Genomic DNA, 19572 nt, shown 5'->3' on the forward strand with positions numbered 1-19572 from the left:
CAGGGACTTCCAAAACAACGGAAGAGGGTGATCTAACGGATGATTCGGAAGCGTGTGCAGATATGGATATATACGGACTCTCATAAGGCTCTGAAGCAAACCCGATCTCCCCAATCAAAAAATTCTTCGCACAATTCTAAATCTAAAAAGTATCTGTTCAAAAAAGAATTCTTTGAGAACATGTCTAATAAAGACTTTTTGCGAAAGGACATTTAGGACCAAGCAGTTTCTGCTACAGTTCTGTCATCAAAATAGGTTCACTAACCATAAGAGTGGAATTGCATATCTATAATTTCCGCAGCCACAGACCTATCATACCTTTCTTCACAACTTTCCCCGGATATTAGATCACTACAAGAAACCTGGTTTTAAACCGGCCAGAAGTTTTACCTAAAAAATTATCGGCTATTTCGATTGGACCGACCTAGCAGAGGTGGCGGACTTGATAGCAACTAAATTAGTCACAAAGCTAAGATCCCTTATCGGTGTGTGACTCCAGATTGTGAAATTTTGATAGTAGACATAATATTACCCGACGGTTCTCCCTTCTCGTTTGCGAATGCATATTTCCCAGCGGGGGTGAAAGACACACGAAGTCTAGACGATATGTTCTTTACCTGCAGAAAGGATATATTAATCACTGGAGACTTCACATCATGTGGCTTGGGGTTTCAAAACATATTTAAGCAGAAAACGCTTGTGAGAATGGACTATTGACAAGAATTTATCTTGTTTCAATTCGCAGTCTGCTACTTTTGTCCGAGGTCTCTCTAAATCTGTAATTGACTTGACATTTTCAAGCTCATCTCTAAATATATGTTCGTGGCAAACTTTAGATTGTGCTCTAACAGTGACCACTTGCCTATCAGTTTTGTACTCAACTTTCCGAGAATACTTGTCGCCGAAAGATCGGCTCATTGCTCAACTATAGAAAATTAGAAAAAGACGAGGGCTACTTTTGATCGCCGCAAGGACATGCAAATTACATTAGGGCTATGAGTCTGTGTGTAGTGTTAAAAAGATCATTAAAAGATGCAACTTTTAAATTAAACTCGGCCACAAAAGGTTCTTTTAGTCCATGGTGGACTAAAGAGTGCATGAAGAGCTATAGAAAAAGAAAAGCTGCATGGAAACAACTGCTGGTCAACCAATGTCCAAAAAATTGGTGTGGTTATAAATTCGCAGCAGCAGACTTCAAACGCACAGTAAGTACAGCAAAAGATGGCTATAATATGAAACGATATGATTATCTTTCTAGGGCTAAACAAAAAAAAAAGCGCTCTTCAGCTTTTTAAGGTCGCAAAATATGTTACCACCCGCTGAAAATATTGCCTCTTCCGTTCTTTCCCCCCACGAACTCTCTGATTTAGTAAAGAATATTGTGAAAGGGCTCCAGGATAGGTTTATGTCAACTATACCACTGCACATTGTGAACCCAATGGCAGGCGAAGATTTTGAGGAGGTTATTTTAAATGAGCTGGCTGAGATAAGGCACTTATCTCCTTCAGCACCTGGACCAGACGGGGTAACAAATGCAACAATAAAGGTAATATTCGAGGTTTCTCCAAATGAAGTATTCAAGCTGGCAAATTTTTCTTTGACGAAAGCTTGGATACCTGCGGAATGGAAGATGTCTAAAGTGATTCCACTTCTTAAAAAAGCAGGAAAAAGGATTTGCCTTAGACAATGTAAGGCCGATATCACTCCCGTCAAATCTGGTTAAGCTGATTGAAAGAGTTTTGAATGCCCGGGTAATGAAATATATTGATAATAACGCAATATTGTACCCCAGTCAAATTGGTTTTAGATTTGGTTGCTCAATATGGTGTGCGCATGTTGATTTAGAGAGCCGAATAGAACTGGCTCGGCGTCGGCGCGAATACTGTGCATTAGTTACTCTAAATTTGGCTAAAGCGTACGATAGGGTTGAGCATTCAATTTTATTAAAACAGATAGAATATCACCACTTTCCCAACTATATCACTGCGTGGGTGTCGGAGGTTTTAAGAGGGAGAGAATATTACTGCTTTAAAGATGGGCACTCCTCGAACAGATATAAGCAGACACGTGGCGTATCACAGGGCGCTGTCCTGTCGCCAGTTTTATTTAACATCTTCTTAAGCTCCATTCCATCAACTAAGGATATTAAGTTATATGTGTACGCGGACGATATTGCTTTCATTGCAAGTAATACCGACCTTCAATCCCTATACCAGAGTCTACAAAATTATCTCAATATGATAGAAAGATGGCTCAAAGATATTAATATGACCCTGAACGTAAACAGAAGTGCGCTTCTTGCATTCTCTTTTCTGCAGCATATCAACATCTCGTCAATATACAGTAATGAGCTCATTCCGCAGGCCAATTCCCTGAAATGTTTGGCCATCCCATATAATGACACATAAAATGGGAGAAGCCACATTTATGATGTGTACTCCAAGGCAACATGGGCCATGGGGTGGCTACGGAAGCTCGCAAACCCTAAAGCGGGTTTAAGAAGAGATGTGCTAATAATGATGTATAAACTTAATGTGCGGCCAATCATGGATTTCGGATGTGTATTATTTTCCGGCAGTGCAGCTTATAAAATGAGACCCCTAATGCTGCTGGAAAGAGAAGCGTTTCGTTTGTGTCTGGGTATACCAAAATTTGTTGCAAATAACGTGTTGTATATGGAAGCTCGCCTACCTTCTCTGCTAAATAGGTTTAAAATTCTTACTGTGCAAGCATTCTTAAAGATATACAGTTCACACCAAAGACTCTCATTTTACGCTTTCATTCAAGAACCGGCTTTATTTTTCGAAACCCATTGGTCGCGACTACACACCCCGCAAATAATATCTGCACGAGCGCTACTACAGCAACTGAATGTAAAAATTAAACATATCGGTCCAATACACAACCTAAACTCAATGCTTAGCATACAATTTGATGATATATTTCGTCATAACGCGAAACAATTGACAGATAGGTACTTAAATGACCAGTTAGCAGATTATCTAGCTCACCTAGAGACAAGCAATATCATTGCGACTGATGCATCTGTGTCAAAAGAAAAGGCTGGGATTGGCATCTTCTCTCCTTCTTTGGACTGGTCCTTTTGAATTCGACTCCCAGATTATACCCCTGTATTCATTGCAGAATTATTGGCTATTGTTCTTACTCTACGCAAATTGCCCTCAAGCGAATCATTAGCAGTTATCATTACAGATTCGTTATCAGTATGCAATGCACTTTCTGCGGCAGCAAATGCAGAGCTGATGAATACGTTTCGGCATTTAGTACCGAAAAACGTAAAAAAAGTTGCATTTGCTATAGGTACCGCGCCACCGCGGATTATATTTAAACGAAATGGCGGAATTTTAGAAGCAGTATCCCTGAGTGGGCCCACCATTCCAGTTTTGCCAGATACGGCTTACGTGACAGCGCTAAGGTTCCAAAATGCTTGTCTGCAATTGGGCATGGGTAATTTGAATAAATTGAAGGATTTCGAGCATTTGAGGTATTGATGGAATAAACAGTGGTGTGTATCTCGCCAGTTGGAGGTCACTTGTGCCAGACTGCGCTGTGCAGTTCCACAACTAAATTATTACCTTAACAAAGCTCGACTCAAGGCGCCACCGCTGTGCATTTTTTGGAACAAAATTGAAACAATTGAACATTTTTTTTTATTCTGTCATCGTTACTCTTATCAGAGAAAACAATGTTTTTAATAGCCCCCTTACAAAAGGTAGGAATGCAAGTAAATCTACCAGTACTTTTATCACTTGGCGTAGCTTCATTTGGTTACTGCCATAGAGATATATGCTGCACTGTGTTTGACTACATCAACGCAACTAAAAGGTTACCGTGCTAGTGAGCCCTAACCTTTCCAGATCTTTTGTTCATAATTCGTAGCGATGTCTGTCAAAAACAAGAGATGGTTTGACCACTTGCTCAGCAGACTTTTTTATTGGTAGTATTATCTCTAAACTAATTTTTCAGATTGGTTCCAATTTCAGTTTAGTTTCATTTAAGTATCCTGCCACCCGGTTCTTGGCCCATTCCCTTCTGTGGGTGAGCGCCATTCATATGAGGTCATCAGCATCAGCTGTAGACGCTGGACTGCTCGAGTATTTGTGTCCGTACCGGCTGTCTGCCTACTACCTGGCGTCGCTATAAACTCCCTTGCAAAGTGGTGGAAGTGTGCGGGGTACGCAAATCTGGAACTTCGAAGTCGGAAGCTGCCTACTGCATCAGCAACGCCTTATCAGTCGACCGAGCAAGGCGCCACCCAGCAAAGCACGGCCCAATCTCAACTGGTCATCGTACCTACCACTCTGTGCCAACGGTATCCCTCCTTCTTCATCGGCACCGAGGACTAAGATGTGGAAGACTGGTTGCATCTGTTTGAAAAGGTGAGCGCCGCCAACAAATGGGAGAACCCCTCGAAATTGGAGTATGTCCCATTTTATCTCAAAGACGTCGCCAGCCTGTGGTTCACAAACCACCGTGCTGCATTTACCACTTGGGCCGCTTTCAAGACCGTCCTTGCAGCTGTGTTTGATCGCCCCGCAGTGCGCAAGCTGCGTGCGAAACAACACCTACGCGGACGTGCACAAAGGCAGGGCGAAAGCTTCACAAGCTATATTGAAGATGTTATCAATTTATGCCGGCGCTTTAACCCTGAAATGACCGAACAAGACAAGATCAGGCATATCTTGAAAGGCATAGACGATGATGCCTTTCAAATCTTGCTGGCGAAGGGCCCAAGTACCGTAATTGAACTCGTGACCTCGTGCCAAAGCTTGGAAGAGATTCGCAAACAACGTGCATCAGTTCGGAGGTCGACGACAGCAGACGACTCTCTCGCTGCCCTGGCCGTCGGTAGTGACAGCTCCCTGCTTGAGCAGATAAAATATGTACGCGAAGAGGTCGCACGACAGCTTTCGTGTCTCTCGTGTCTGCCGACCACCGAAGCACCAACGAACCGCCCAACACCTACCATCAGACAGGCTATTCAGGAGCAGGTCTCCGAGGCGTTGCCGTTACCTACGCACGGCCGCTGTATAAAAAAGCGCCGTGCGCTCTTCCATCCAGCGGCCGTGACCTACGCCTGCCTCTCCACCAACACCTGTTGCCACACCACTGACTTATGCGGCCGTCGCGGCAATGCCTTCGTCTAGTCTGCCATTTTATAGGCACGGCCGCTGGATGAAAAAATTGGCGCGAATATACATGTTGCACTGTAAATGTCGTCGAAAGACGATAGTCTTGCGTCTGGAGAGAGTGAACAAAACGTTTATTTGATGTTCTGCGCAAGAAAATAGGTGAATGGAATTCTGAAGGCGCTGGGTTAGAGTGCCTCGAGCGTGTAGCGGAAGCAAACAAGCGCATCTACGCACGTTAGGCACGAACGCCAACTGGCAGTTATCTTCGAAAACGAAGGCGTGCACGACCGCGGAGAAAAATTCACGCCGGTCTCTGAGGTGATACGGTGTAGAATGCAGAGTGACGGGCAAGTGCCACCACCGTGTCGTCGTGGCTAAGCGTTGGAAAAACCTTCTCGAGCATCGCGTTGCACTGTCAGCGCAGCGCTATAAACGCTACAGTCCTTAGAGTTACTTGTGTGTGCCTCTTCTAGTATAAAGGCAGACATACAAAACATGGACGTGTAATTATGGCGCCTCAGATATGCGCAATATTTGCTTTTTTAATTGATTATCGCACAACTATGAACGCTAAACCTTGAGCAATATCGGTGGGCGCTGCAGATGGGGTTGACCGTTTGGTGCCGTTTAATGTATCGTTAGGGCGGACAGACAGACAGACAGACAGACAGACAGACAGACAGACAGACAGACAGACAGACAGACAGACAGACAGACAGACAGACAGACAGACAGACAGACCAAATTTTTCCGTCGAAGGTCCCCCAGAAAGACTATCGTCTTTGAAAGCGCACGGTGCGGCCTGTCGCGTGGAGCGGCTTTCTGTGGGAGAGCGGGTATCAGCCGTAGGGTCAGTTGCGGCCGCTGCAGCGCGACGGGGCGGGGACGGGAGGGAGGGGGAAACGAGTGACGGCGGCTCCCTCGGGGCCGCAGCAAATTAGCTGGTGTTTGTCACAACAGTGACCAACTCAGTTGTTCTAATCAGTGTTTTTTAAAATCTCATTTATCACAGCGATGGGATATCGCATATTTATAGTAGACTACGAGGCACTATTTAGCTAAAAAGCCAGTTGATTTTTTCCTGTGCGTGCCGAGCACCTGAGGTTTCTTTAGAACCAGCTTCTTTCTCTGAGGCTGACATAAAAATCCACAATTCATGTAGCTGAATAATGTGGCACTGACTGCGTGACAAAATCATTGTTCTATTTATGAAGATGTCTCAAACTAACGTATTTTGATTCTTATGACGTTTATTCAGCACTTTTTGTACGCTTTACAATAGACGTTCACATTTTTTATATACTGAAAGCGTATCGAAGAAACATAATTTAAATAGTTTTCATGTTAACTAGTACACAGTAGTATATATATATATATATATATATATATATATATTGTCACGGACGGCTATTTTCGGCGACACCGCGTCACGGCAATTAACGGACGCCGTACTCCCCGACTGACCGTGAGAAACGACGGCACATGAAAGGGAACCGATAAGTGCAAAATGGGGTGCTCGTCTTAAAACGTCCCCGCCGACAGTTAATCCTTTTGTAACTGTGGCGACGTCTGCAAGGTCGTAGAAGGCCGCGGTATACCCCGAACAAGGATTAGACTACGAGACGCCCGGCTGAGAGCCAAACGTTTGACCGTTCCCACGGGGAAAAGCGTGGGAAACGCTCTGGTGGCCAAGCCGTATGACAACCCGACAGGTTGTCACTCTCGCTAGCTGTGGGCCCTCTCCCAATTAAAAAAAGGGGTGGGGTCAGAATATTTTGGGGGCGGAGTTTCCCCTCAATCAAGCGCGCATGATTGGACCCAGGTAGAGGTCTCTTGTCCCCAAGGAAGAGAGCGAGGAGACACGAGGGGGATTTAAGCGCAGGATTTTGCCCTGCTAGGCAGACTAGTCGCTGACCAAGATGGTGTAGAAACAGATCAACAAGCATCTCTTCTAGAAGTTTTTAGTGTGGCTCTGTATCGGCTGGCCACCTAAACTTAGCCGTTCGTCTAGCTGTGACGCGATATTAACGTCTGCAACGTAGACATCGGGACTTCGCTTCGAGTTAGCTCAACCTGCTCGAAGTCACCTGCAAGCACTAGCCTCCCGGAGCCACCAGCGTTGCAACACCGCCGACATCGCAGTTGTGCCAGAACTCTCTTCGACTTCTCGCATCCGATCGTCGGGGACACAACGCTGCCGGTCATCACACGTATGCCTTCACCTGTTTATATCTTCGAACTTTCTACTCCGTATTTCTATTGTTGTTAGTTTGTGTAGTTTGTGATAGTTCTCTCGCGTAAGCTGATTTATTGTTTTGTATATTTTTTTAGTTGCATCAAGTGTTGATGTGCTTTGTTAGTTGTATTGAAGTGTTGTATTATATCCCGTGTGCTGCAATATCACTAGAGTAAAGTTGTTTTGTTTTCTCACGTCTCTGATCTCTTCACTGTCTCTGCTTGCGTGCGGAACGAACCAACCTGCTGTCATTCCCGTCGCCGACTTCGCGCTGGCGACGCTTGAGTGGCAGCTTGTAACATATATATATAGTTTAGTAGATCCTCCGTGAGCGGTCACAACGTGGTTTATTTCGACGTTTCGGCCCAGAGTCTGGCCTTCATCAGGATTAAAGGTACAGTTTGTTGGTGCTCATCCTGATGAAGGCCAGACTCTAGGCCGAAACGTCGAAATAAACCACGTTGTGACCACTCACGGAGGATCTACTGGACTATATGCAACGCTAGGGCCACTCAACCACCATGCCTGCCTATATATATATATAGGTGTGTGTGTGTGTGCGTGCGTCCGTGCGTGCGTGTGCGTGCGTGCGTGTGTGTGTGTGCTTGTGTGTGTGTGTGACGCTAGATGCAAGAGACGTGGCCTGGCTCATACGCCATGTTTATTCCTATTCTCACTTCTTCCTAGACCTGGCGGCCACTTCATCAACCGGCCATCATCATCGAACATCTCAGCAAGACACAGTGACCGAACGTGGACCACACAAGTTCATCTCAACTCTACACCCAGACCAGCATCATGACAGCACTATCAGACGACTTTGACATCCCAAAGTACACCGGATCAGCGGACGACGGACCCGTACATGACTGGTCCTTGTTCGAGCTCCGCGCCACCTCTGCATCCTGGTCGAAACGGGAGATGGTCATCAACTTTACTAACTACATCTCCGGTGAAGCTTTCAAGTTTTACTTGACACTCATATTCGAAAGCAACGAATCGTGGCAAAAGATCAAGGAAGAGATGATCGCCCGTTTACGCGACTGTGAAGACTTTCTTATTGCTAACCATGTGAAAACAATCGCACTCGGTCGCCACAGTGAAAAGCACTGCTCACGCATTGGGACACCAAGAATGAATCGGCCTTTGAAATAAGACCGATTAAAGCAGCCTCTAACTGAAAGACAGCCAGATCTGTTTGCAGGAAAAGTTTACCCTACACCGCACCGCGGCTTGCAACTGCTCGATCGAAAACCAACCTTTATGCCATTACTGCACCAAAGGACTCGTGTTACGGAACCACCCCGCGCACTGTGTTCCCGGTCTCGAACACTTGGCCCACCACCTGGTCTTCCGTCACTTGACCTTTCGGTTGCTCACTTCGCCCATCTCATGCCTGAAACGCTCACTACGGCCGGAATAGAGCAGAGGAATTCGGAGGGTACTCGACCGAGCCCAGACTCTTCAATACAGATTCACGCATTAAATGAGCTCAGCTCTTTAGTTGCGCAAACTGACCGACATTTACACGTAATATCTAACCAAATCACGCCTGTCACAGTGTCGCTGTCTAGTGTCCAGCCAATTGAGAGTCCTAACAACACAGGAGGCTCAGAAGCATCACCTCTCACGCATTGTCATGAACCAAAAGCGTCCGTTAAGAACAGCGTTGCAAGAGCCTCCGAAGATCTCCCTGCTAATTCTAGTCCTCAACCTTCATTGCCTGACAAGAATCATAAGGCCCCAATGAGTACCCACTATTTACTGGTCGCATCAAGTTGGAAAGAAAAGCAGGCTCATGATACTGAAGGAAGACTACCTCGTCAGATTCCGAAACTACAGCAGTTACATGAACTAGCACTACGACCAACTAAAATGACACCACAAGCACAGTTACGACTTAAGGAAAGTCGTCAGAAACTACACTACCTAAAGAGGAAGGACAAAGTCAACATCCGAGCTATCTTCGCAGAAAAAAAAAAAAAACGTCAAGGAAGTCTTCTACACCAGATATCCAAACATCGTCCACGATGCGATCAACGGAGCCAACGCCGCAGAAAACTACAAAAGAGACTGAACGTTATAATTCCTTGAACTTCAGTTCTTGTACTCGCAGGCTGCAAGCACCGATTCTGCCTAAACCGCGACACAGAATTCGGCGCATACGACATTCGACCTTCAAGTGCTACAAAGGCTTCCAACCTCGTTCGTTCCTCGCAGCTGCTCAAGTCATGCCATGGTCAGTGCAGTTTTGCAAGACGCGGTTAGCTTCTCCAGAACGCCACAGCCACCTCGCCCACCAAAACTCCCCCATTTACCGGACTGCTGCACTCGTTTTTCCAAGTTTTGCGAGTTTACGGAACACCAGTGGGCCATCAAACCAATTGCGCGCGCACACACACGTCAGGGCGGAGACGATGCCCTGACGAACCGGTCCCCAGCCGTAACGTTGGAAATAAAGCATCGTTTTTCGTTTGCTCGTCCGCTTCATGTGATGACTTATAACTCGATGGAATCCACGAAGACTTTCAAAAATGTATATATATATATATATATATATATATATATATATATATATATATATATATATATATATATATATATATATATATATATATATATATATATATATATATATATACGACCGGGGGGCAAGTGAGAACCACGTTTTTATTATGTTTACACATCGCAAATCCCCTGCTGCTGCTGTCGGGCAGACGAGTGCACGTGACGTGCCTTCGTTTGAGCGAGCACAGGTGCCTATTTGTCGACGATACATAGTAGAACAAATAAACAGTGATGGATGACAGAACTGAGACTGCCAGAAGACAAGCGCGTTGGAGTGCTATCGGGATTCACCAGCGCCCGTGGAGAGGCTAACATGAAAAGACCGAACGGATGGTTTTATTGTCGATAGACACAGAAGCCAACAGTTGGGCGCACGAGCTAGAGCAATTGTCAAGTCGTTTGGTTATGCAAAAGTGTAAAGAAGTATAAAAATGCCAGGATCAGCCCTAAATTGAAAATAAATAAAATATTTTCACACATCTTGTTCCGATTGTGTGTTCACTGTTGAATTAGTTGCATTATCACAGGATCGTCGGGACGGAAAGAGATGAAAACACTCAAAAGCGCAGGAACGCAAGCAGTTGTGTTCACATTTTGCAGCATTTCATCGCTATTTTCCTCTCACAGTTTTCATTTTATTCACTTCATAACTGTTCGCTCGATTGCCAGCATTAAAATTACAGTCACAGAAATTTCAAAAAGGCTCGAGTCCAAAGCTATGAGATCGCACACATGCAAAGTGTATTTCATGGCTGTTGCATCTGATACTGCATTGTATGAATACTAAGACGTGTTTCGAGGAAGCGAGAAGTCTATCTTAGTTTGTGTTAAAGGAATAGTGGAAACTGCAGTTGCGGAGGTTAAATACTCTAAATGAAGTTATCTAGTTTGCAGCAACCTTTTCTGAAGCGACAAACTCACAGGTACTATGTAATTAATTTAGATGCACTAGAAAAGTACAGCTCTTCCAAATTTATTAGTTGTGATCTTGTAGGATCCGAGTAAAATACGCCCCTAATTCTTACTTTCGCGAAAACCGATCGGTGTGAAAGGCTCTATCTCGGGTAAGGCAATATCAAAATTTTGCAAGGGCGCTGCAGGTCTCTAAAAGCAAGGTCGGCAAGTACCTGGTGCGCCACGCCAGACGGATATTAAAAGAAGACTTCACGGGTCACACAAAGATACAAGCGCTCAATAGTAACCACCGCAAGCGTGCCGCGCATGCGATTCTCTCGGCGCTTGCGAAAACTGTTCCCCCTGGTGGCGCCGCAGCGGTGGTTCGGGAACTGGACCTGTGACGCCAGTTTTGGAGCGCGCGGCGGGCCGTACCCGTGCGCTCTTCCATCCAGCGGCCGTGGTATTATAGGCCGCAACCTGTGCGACCGTCCACCGCGCCGCTTCCAGCTACACAGCAGCACGCCGGAAATCCTTGGCGCACTGCTGACCCACATGTTACTTTTGCGAAATTCCAGGCACCGTCGCACGTCTCTATATCGTCGGCGCTTCGCAGTTAACGCACCAAGATACCCACCCTGACTACTTGTTTCGGCCTCCATACTACGCACCTCACGTGCCACCTGAAGTTCACGAACGCGACGCGCAAGCTGCTTCCGGCACCCGAACCTCCACTTATCGACATTCTACTTCCCGCTCGCCTTCTCCTTCAACAAGACGTCGTTCTGTATCGCCTATGCGTCGACTACCCACTTCCATGGAGACGGAAAACTAACTGCCACAGCTCCAGAGGCACGAGCTGCGTCATCGTCTAATCGTTTAAGTCCTCGCCCGTCTCCCGCCAATCTTATCGATGTAATCGTCGAAGGTGTACGAACACTTGCACTCATCGATACCGGTGCCACGATATCTGTGATTAGTAAAAGACTCTGCCGCTCTTTTCGTAAAGTGACGATGCTTTCTCTCGTAATTTCTCTTAGCACTGCGAGCGCCCAACAAATAGAGTCCGTCGTGGCATGTACGGCAAAAGTGGTTATTCGAGACGTGTTGTACACCACTGAACTTCACGTGTTGGCTTCATGTTCCCACGGTGTCATCCTGGGATGGGATTTCTTATCACGTCATCACGCCGTCGTGGACTGCGCTTGGGCCGAAGTGGAGCTGTTACTGTTTCGTGATGCGCCTTCTGTTGATGCGGCCCTATCTGGTGTGGATAACCTTGTCGTCGCGATGGCCATTGACCTTCCTCCTTTTAGCGCCCAGTTTGTCCCTGCCTGCTGTGCTTCACTTTTTTAACGCTACCGTCCTATTCACGCCATCTGACATCTTCGGTAGCCGCCACCACACATCGCTTCCATTCGCCGTTCTTGCGCTTTGTCAAGACACTACCGGAATATTTATTTCCAATCCCAACTCGTGCCCCCTGAGTTTGCGCCTCAACGAGACGACCGGCCACATTCAGCTTATCGATGAAGGTACTATCGTGCCTGCTGATTTCTTCGACACCAAGCCGAATATGAAGCTGAACGCGTTGGTTCCTCACCTTTCCTCGGACAGCGTGTTTTCCGATGCATTTCACCGTTCTAGTGACAGCCATCTCGCCACGGCTTAACGACAGCAGCTTGTTACCTTGCTGCACGACATCAGGCGCTCGTTTGACTTTCCCCAAGCGGTGCTAGGAAGAACGAACATCGTTGTGCACACAAGTGACAAAAGGAAGAGTACTCATTCGCGCAAGCGCTCCTATCGTGCGTCGCCGGCGGAGCGTCGCGTAATTGTAGAACAAGTAAACGACGTGCTACAGCGTGGAGTCATCAAGCCTTCTTGTAGTCCTTGGTCTTCCCCAGTTGTACTCGTCAAAAAAAAAAAGAAAAAAAGAAGGTTTGACTCGGTTCTGCGTAGACTACAGGCGCCTAAACAACATAATGAGAAAAGATGTTTACCCTCTTCCCCGCATAGACGACGCTCTCGATTGTCTCCTAGGTGTAGAATTATTTTCCTCGCTTGACCTTCCCTAAGGTTATTGGAAGGTCCTAATGGCCGAGTCTGATCGTCCTAAAACGGCGTTCGTCACACCGGATGGCCATTACCTTAATGCCATTCGGACTCTGCGATGCGCCCGCCACATTCCAGCGAATGATGGACAGCATTTTACGCGGTCTCAAATGGAACATATGTTTGAGCTATCTTGACGACGTTGTGGTCTTTTCACCCAATTTCACTTCACCTCTCCCTCGTCTGCGTCGGATTCTACAATGCCTTACAAACGCCAGGCTTCAGCTTGATTGATTGATTGATATGTGGGGTTTAACGTCCAAAAACCACCATATGATTATGAGAGACACCATAGTGGAGGGCTCCGGAAATTTCGACCACCTGGGGTTCTTTAACGTGCACCCAAATCCGAGCACACAGGCCTACAACATTTCCGCCTCCATCAGAAATGCAGCAGCCGCACCCGAAAGTCGATCCCGCGACCTGCGGGTCAGCAGCCGAGTACTTTAGCCACTAGACCAATGCGGCGGGAGGTATTCATGTTTAAACACGACGTGAAAGAAGTCAAGAAAATGATCAGCTATCGCTCATGTAAGCCACCACGCCAAACTGACAGGAAATGTGCAGTTTTTTTCAAATACGTATAGCGCTTAGAAGGCCCGGGCTGCTGTTTTCGAATGCTGTCGTAGCTTTGCGTAACGCAGCCAAAACGACATATAGCCTAGCCATATTGAACACGCCCCTAGGAGAAGTCTTCCTTCGTCTTGATCGAGTGTGGAACAGTATAGAAGCAAAACTTGCTATCAAAAAAGAATAAGCAAGCACGAAGTACCCAGAGAGATGGAGGGAAAAACGTAGGAATAGAGAGAAATAGAGAGAGGAACACATCAATATAAATAAAAAAAACACGGAAACAGAAAGAAAAACAGAGAAGCGAAAAACCAAAAAGGCTCCACACTTATTTCCGGTTTGGCACCACTAGCGCGAAACTGCCTTATTTCATTATTTTTTGTCAACCTTCTTTTCCAGCGCTGTACAATATTTCAGTTAGCATCGTTTCGGGTGCCTTGACTATACGCTCTGGTGCCCATGTGTGCACGCCCTAGCTGCGTGTCTGAGGGCTCGAAAACAGCCTCTGAAAATACGAACTCGAGTGCGTTGGCTGTTCGTGACGGCAGAACAGTGAATCACGTGAGATACTTTCGATCAGTTCATATACGAGATATCATAGCCCGCTTTGACATGCCCACCCGTTCTTCCTCCATCACGCGCGATCAACTGATTTTGTTCGGAAATAACAATGTATACCAAACAGGCTAGAAATTCTGATAGACTCAAAGCGCTCACACGTTACGCGTGCTTTATGAAGAAATAGTTATTGAGGAGATATCACCGCTAAGCACTGTAGTGAAGGCCACAACTAAGCCAATGGAAGAGGCACCGGATTATCCGACTTCTAAAGGACGACCAGTTTGAAGCGCAGACCATGTAGCTCTCCAGAAAAAAAGGCAGCCTGTTTTCAGGATCTTTGGTTTTTTTTTTCTTTTTCGATAACAACTCTTATGAACACTCTGTACAGGTTTTCAAGGTCGCCGCTATGTTCCGCATAAAGTCCAAATCGACAACTTTTGCATGCGCATTGTATGCGGTACTAGTGAGTAAAAGCTCACAAGTGTTAGCGACGTACGTGGTTGATGTTGGCTGCCCATGTCCGCCGCACGGAGGGCGCATGCACCAACATCAGCTGGCGAACGAGGTGTGCCGTCGATTGCTGTCAGAAAATAAACGCCGTGCCCGTCTTTCGCTGGCCGAACAAGTATGTAACTCTGAATATAAGGGCATGGTCTCGAGCGCTGTCGCGCGCAATCTGGGCGGGAATCAGCAAGCGGCTCGTATACGCACTATGTATATATGATATCACCGATTGTGTTGTGACCAATGATATGGCAAGCTGCATGAAACGTGCTTCTTTCCTGGGGGCGGCCCTATTGCCGTACACACAGTTACGCATTGTCAAGTTTTGCAGAGTAACGCGAAATAACTCGTAGCCTTAGTTCATTATAACATTACTACATACTGCTACCGCATCCGCTGCTTCGCTCTATCGAGGGACTACTTTTTTTTTCTAAAAATTCAAGGGTCTCATTTCTCTCCCTTCAAGCTCTTGCATCTAAGCCCCCCCCCCCCCCCCCGCTCCCTCAAGTTCGGCATCTTCCAAACTTGATGCCATCTGACGGAAATCTAATAACGTGCCGTAATATGGCAGTTGGTTTAGCACATTGCGGGACACTGTACTTTACACGACACTTGCCGTAAGCAAAAAAAAAAAAAAACGCAGCTGTCACTCTTATACGCTGTTAAAGGGCCACTCACCAGGCTTGACACTTTTGAGCTGACAAGCGCAATACGTAGATGAAGCATTTGCGATCACGCATGCCGAAATTTGCAACGCTACGCATCGCGGAAATGGGTCAAATTTCAAGGCGAACGCTGCTCCCCCTTCCTTTAGCGGGCGCACACCCAGAAAAGACATGACGTACAAGAATGAATTTGCCTACGTACACGACAGTGCAGTGACGTTGGTTCTCGACGTAGACGATTGTGCTCTGACGTTTCAAACAATGGCACGTGACAGGGCGAAAATTATTTAACACGACATGCGTAGTTTATGTAATTTGTTGATATGTGGGGTTTAACGTCCCAAAACCACCATATGATTATGAGAGACGCCGTAGAGGAGGGCTCCGGAAATTTTGACCACCTGGGGTTCTTTACGTGCGCCCAAATCTGAGCACACGGGCCTACACCATTTCCGCCTCCATCGGAAATGCAGCCGCCGCAGCCGGGATTCGAACCCGCGACCAGCAGCCGAGTACCTTTGCCACTAGACCACCACGGCGGGGCTATGTAGTTTGTTGCTTAAATAAATAATGAGACGTAATAAGGGAATGTGCGCGTCGTTTTTCCCGTGAATTGCAACGAGATGCGGCGTTTCGCACGCGTTCGTGTCCCGCGCATCGAGCAGACGACAGCCGTAAAAGCGAGGGTAACGCTCCCACGCATTCACGCCCTCCTTGTACTCATCTATTCGCAATGCCCACGGCCTACACCAAAACACAGCGAGCGCAGTGCTTGCTGCCATATTGAAAACGCGCGTGGCGCCATCTGTTGCAAGCGCGGCGAAGCAACACCCTCAAGCCACGCGAGCAGACGCTCTGCAAATCAAACTCGTAACTTGATAACCCGAGGCCGGCTGTAAGCATGCTTCGCGATGTTCCTCTTGTGAAATTTTGTGCTGATTTCATGTGAAACATAAAAGAGTCCGGAAAGTCTGCAGCACGTGCATTGCAGACTGCGGAAGCAACTTCACCAGGTACGTACTATCCGACTGAAAGAAACACCTACAGCGGAAAGCGTTGCTTTTGACTCAGTCGAACTGCGGAGTGCCTTGGCAGTGACAAGGCAGAATTTGCGCTGTAAGCCGGCGTAAACGTAGCGCTAGAATCTGGCTCCAACTTATGCTCATTCCCCGCATGTGTATCAATCGCCAGTCCTGCCGGACACTCGAAACACACAAGCGGCGCAAAAGTGCCAGCCAAAACAAGATATTAAAATTCTACGGTGACGCTGGCCGAAAGCACATGTAGATTCGCAAAGTGACAGTCAAGGCATGTCGCAGTTCAACCGAGTCGAAAGTCATGCTTTCCGCGCTGTTCACGTCTCTTTGCATCGCGATAGTAGGCCGTTACAGTTGTACTAAACATGTGCGGTGCGTGCATCCACGCGGGAGTCGTAATACATATATCTATTGACATGCGGCCAGCGAAAGAGTATGGCAATAATTTCGTGCCACATACTACAGGCATACGGCACGCGAATCACTGCTGCAAAGTGGAACAGCTGGAGTCGCGCTTGAATAAAAGCAATAAGTACACTTACTTGTACACTTCACCGGGCTAGTAGTTTTTCCAGCCGATTGCGATTATATCCTAAGGCGGCGGAGCTCTGTGCAATCGCGGAACAACACACCGGCACGATTCCCGCGATGAGCTGTGAACTTCAAAGGCAGTGCTCAGCAATCTCTTCCTCTTGCGCTGCTTGTTGTCGCATCAGATGACAGCGCAGTGGTAACCAGATGACGTTTCATAAGCGGGCGCAGCGTGAACAGGCGCTTTTTCGCATTTTAAACTCCCAGAGCCACTGCATTCCATGCTAGCGAGGCACGCCTTGGCAGTTCCAACAAATTATGGCGTCTCTGGGAGCGAGAGTATACCGCCATAGGCACCTGGGTGCGAGATAGGCGTGCTCTCGTCTACAGGTGGCGCGCTGTGCAATCCAAGATTAGGGTTCCTCGATGCGCACGCCCCCCCGCCCCCCGGCGTGCATCGAGTAACCGTATCCAAGATGGCCGCGGAGGGATAATCAACCCGTCAACTCACATAGGAAAAGATAGAACGCACGGACGTACTCCCCGTGCCGCTTTCCCCGGATGAACTCTTGATCGTCAGATGAATGTATATCGAACCAAAGTAATTTCCCAGCCGATAGGATCTGCTGAAAGTTCGCTACCTCATTTCTTGCCGCAGTGCAAAGGGTAGCGGTGTCAGCCGATCGACCGTGTATCAACGATGCTTTGCGTAATCATGTGCGTGGTACAGAAAACTGCGAGAATTCACGTACGAACTGAACGGCACTCTGAGATCATTAGTGCCGAGCCTGTCTGGAGGATTTGTCGCAGTAGTAGGCCACTAGCGAGTAGAGCGCCATCGCGACTGCACCGGACCGAATGTTTAACGTAGCGATAGTTTGCAACACATTATGCCGTCGTCATTACTTGCGCTGTAAGCATCATGCAGCTGCTTCTTCAACGGAACACAAGCATTTAAATTCCCATTAAGTAGCGCTTGTGCCAGACTAACAGTGCGCAATTCTCTGCACTGGGATGTTGCAGGTTTTGTTAGCGCGATGTAAACGAGGATAGCGAAAAAAATACACACGTATACGCTCTTCGCAGCGTCAAAATTGCGAAAATTTCTCGCACAACAACGTCGTTCGGGCGGCACCAGTGAAGTGCAGAAGTTAGCGTGGACTATAGCCATAACCGCATATTTTTTTGCCCTAACCATTGCGCTTCGCTGGTCGAGCTCGAGCGTGTTGGCGGCATGCGGCGCTTTAATGTCCAATAAACAATTGTATCGGGCCAGCTGGTAAGAATTCATCTTGGTAGGAAGCGCAGCAACGGAACACACAACACAAGCGCTTAACTTCAACTAAACGTTTATCGCAAACGTCAGAGTATATAAAGAAGGTGAAAGAGAAAAAAATAATAAAAGGCAGAACAACAAAAAGCAGACATGCAGTGTCGTACATACCTCATCCGTTATTATCTATCACACCATCCACAAAAAAAAAAAAAAAACTAACTTCCACGTGGGCGAGATAGAAGGTGCACTAACACACTCAAAATCATCGCGTGTCATTTCTGTTGCTTGTACGATCAAACGGGTCAATAAATCTGTCCCGATATAAAACACAAGTGTTACCGAAATAGCGCACACAACCGCACCCCTTACAGTGGATCGCCAAGTGACCATCGGTACCCATTTGCACTTCATTACGGTGCTCTTTTAACCTGTCATTTATGCATCTTCCGGTAGTTCCACGTAAGCAAGACCACATGACAAGGGGACTCTGTAAACAACCGACAGTGCACCCTCGACATATCTTTTGCGATGCTTAATTTGGCGACATTTCTTTTCCGTCGAAACAGGACAAGTTTTGCGACATATTTTTGACAGTTTCTCAGGAGCAGACATGACCACTCGGACACCCACCTTATTTCCAATCTTTTTAAGATTGGGTGTCACGCTAGCGATATAGAGAAACACAGTCGTTTTACGCTGCTGCAGGGAAGTGTCAATACGCTGCCTATTTTGTTTCTTTGCCCCGTCACGGTGGTCTAGTGGCTAAGGTACTCGGCTGCTGACCCGCGGGATCGAATCCCGGCTGCGACGGCTGCATTTCCGATGGAGCCGGAAATGTTGCAGGCCAGTGTGCTCAGATTTGGGTGCACGTTAAAGAACCCCAGGTGGTCGAAATTTCCGGAGCCCTCCACTACGGCGTCTCTCATAATCATATTGTGGTTTTGGGACGTACATATCAATCAATCTTCTTCATGAGTTGAAAACAACACTTCTTCAAGGAATTAATTGGTATGGGCAGAAGAGAAAGGCAACAGTGTGTTAGTGCACCTTCTATCACGCTCACGCGGGAAGAACATTGTTTTTTGGATGGAGTGATAGATAATAACGGATGAGTAAGGTAGTAACTGTTTACTAATGTAGGTAGTAAACAGGGTGCAAAAGGTTAGTAACGCTTCGAGAAAGGTAGTAAGCGTTGCAGTTACTACCCATTTCCTTGAAGTTACTATTTTTAAGCAACTTTTTTTTAATAGTCTACACCACCACCACTATGATCACCCGTCGGAACATCGCCAAGACACGACTATGCAATGCGGCACGGCCACTTCGTTCCACTGCCCCTTCTCACTGCACTAGCGGGACAAGAGGACACCGGGGCGCGTCGGCCAACTCGGCGCGACAGTGGAGACGGCGCCGCCTTTCTGTTTCGCCTTCTCACGGAGTACGTTGCGTGCACGCTAGTTTT

General features: G+C 47.0%; 1 protein-coding gene and 1 long non-coding RNA gene across 15 annotated transcripts in view; one reads left to right on the plus strand and one right to left on the minus strand.

The window, feature by feature from the left end:
- Positions 1–19572, minus strand: part of Srrm234 (Serine-arginine repetitive matrix 2/3/4) — a 357763-nt gene that overhangs the window by 195739 nt on the left and 142452 nt on the right. The gene's annotated exons all lie outside the window — the stretch shown is intronic.
- Positions 6692–8906, plus strand: LOC142803570 (uncharacterized). Its single transcript, XR_012894172.1, has 2 exons — positions 6692–7363; positions 8077–8906. It is a non-coding gene; the product is annotated as an uncharacterized LOC142803570 (long non-coding RNA).

Source organism: Rhipicephalus microplus, chromosome 3, assembly GCF_043290135.1.
Source record: "Rhipicephalus microplus isolate Deutch F79 chromosome 3, USDA_Rmic, whole genome shotgun sequence".
NCBI lineage: Eukaryota > Metazoa > Arthropoda > Arachnida > Ixodida > Ixodidae > Rhipicephalus > Rhipicephalus microplus.